This window comes from Ammodytes marinus, assembly GCF_949987685.1.
Source record: "Ammodytes marinus genome assembly, chromosome: 2".
Classification (NCBI taxonomy): domain Eukaryota; kingdom Metazoa; phylum Chordata; class Actinopteri; order Uranoscopiformes; family Ammodytidae; genus Ammodytes; species Ammodytes marinus.
In genome coordinates, this window is record NC_137231.1 from 34,278,491 (window position 1) to 34,280,990 (window position 2,500).

The window sequence follows — 2,500 nt, forward strand, 5'->3', positions numbered from 1 at the left end:
AGATCTAAAATTAGGATGAATATAATGAAGCTTCTGTTATCCCAGTTCACAGCCTTAATTTGTCTTCCCGGGAACACACACAGGTTACGGACAGGTATATTGGGAGATATTCACCTTTAATAGGTACCAATTTTATTATTTTTTTTTTAACTTTTATTTTAGTGGTTTTATAGTTTTATACATATGAAAAAATAAAAATGAATAAGTAAACACATACAATCCACACACAACACTCTCCCTTCCCCCTCCCCCCTCCCCCTCCCCTCTCCCCCCTCCCCCCCTCACATAAACAGACAAGGAATACAGAAAAAAAAGTGAAATAAATAACTAAGACAAAATTATTAAGAAAATAAGCTATAAATACACAAGAAACAAAACAAAGCTAAAACAAAAACTAAACTGGGGCAAACCTCACACCTTTAATACGTCCCAATTGTTGAAATGAAACCTACACCCATGTCTCTAGCTATTCTCTTTGTGCCTCTGATTGTAATGTGTCCCACGTTTCACCTCCAATCAGATTATTAAATGCAATTTGCTTTTTATATCCGCCAAACAACTTTAACAACAAAAAAAAACGACACTTGAAACCCAAAAGGTGTCACTCTGAAAATGCCCGGAGACACACACACACACGCACACACGCACATACACACACACACACACACACACACACACAGCACACACACACACAGTCACCCCTTCACACACACACACACAGTCACCCACACACACACATCCCAACACACAGTCACCCCCACACACACACATCCCAACACACCCCCACAAACACACACACACATAAACACACACACACACACACTCACCCCCACACACACACACACATACACCCCCTCCCTAACACACACACACACACACACACACACACACACACAGTCCCCCCCCCCCACACACACACACCCCTGTACGTCCAGTTTAAAATAGCCTCATTTTTCTTCATTTTGGGGGAACTTTACTTTTTTCCCTTTTTTAGTGTTTTCGTCTCACAATGTTAACAAGTCCAATCCAGCCAATCTCATTTAACATTAGCAACAGCAGTATAGCAGGCGCCATGGGGACTCAGGGCTAAGGGTCCCACACACACACACACACACACACACACACACACACACACACACACACACACACACACAGAAATACAAACACACACAAACACACAGAAAGGCACGCACAGAAAGAGAGAGAGACACACACACACACACACAAATACACGCACACATACACACACATACAGAAATACATACACAGAAAGACACACACACACACACACACACACACACACACACACACACACACACACACACACACACACACACACACACACACACACACACACACACACACACACACTCCCACCCCTTAAATGTGACTTCAAATCTGACTATTTCAGTTTCAAATTCTTAATTTTAACTTTAAAAAAACATATGATTTTGGATTGCTTTCCCTTAGCTCCCCTTTGATTAAGAAGGATGTGTCGGCCAGTACGCACACACACACACACACACACACACACACACACACACACACACACACACACAACCCCCCCCCCCCCCCCCCCTACACACACACACACTGGTTGTGTTTCATTAATAGGCAACACGGACCCACACACTCGCTCGGACCTGCGAGTGATTCATCCGTTAAGTCTGTGACACGAGGCCATTTATCCTGCTGTCAGAGAACGCTAGAACCATTCCACACAAAACCAGATGGTAAGAGAGGATTTAACAATAAAATGAGGAAATGTGTGTGTGTGTGTGTGTGTGTGTGTGTGTGTGTGTGTGTGTGTGTGTGTGTGTGTGTGTGTGTGTGTGTGTGTGTGTGTGTGTGTGTGTGTGTGTGTGTGTGTGTGAAATGCCTTGGGCTCTTAAACCCTGAGGCAGTTTTTACAGGCGTAAGGTTGTTGGTTTGACCTTGTCGGGACTTTTTGCCTTTTTTTAGGTGTTTGTGTGTTTTTTGTTTTTCTTGTTTTACAAGGCTAGCACTGGTCAATTTTCAGATTTGTTTTGTCTATGTATCTTCCATAACATGTCTTCTTTCACACTAGTATAAATCAAAAGGTCCAACATGTACATTCAGGTGTTTATTTGACTAAACCTTGTCTGTTTGCGTCTGTATATTTCTCCTAAACAACCATCTTTAACGGACATTATCTCAACTTTTTTTTCAATACTCTGAAGCAAAAATCTCAACTTCTAAAGCACTTACATCAACTAAACTTTCTATAATAATTCCCAGCATTATTCTGAAGGTTATTACAGAAGGATTTGTTTATATGTTGTTCATTGTCTGATTTATGAGACATTTTCTTCTTAAAAACATGATTAAAAAGAATGCATTTTTAAAAATATCTGTGTATGTGTGGGTATGGTCTGAAGCTAATCAGTGTGAAATGGTTTTATTTTAGGCTTCATAAATCACTTATCAACGCTGTTTAATCAACGCATTAAAGTGGACAGAATCTATGTGTCCATACATC

The 2,500-nt window shown here is 40.9% G+C and overlaps 1 protein-coding gene across 2 annotated transcripts in view; it reads right to left on the reverse strand.

The window, feature by feature from the left end:
• The window catches only part of snx2 (sorting nexin 2), a 31,299-nt gene that overhangs the window by 12,407 nt on the left and 16,392 nt on the right, over positions 1 to 2,500 (reverse strand). The gene's annotated exons all lie outside the window — the stretch shown is intronic.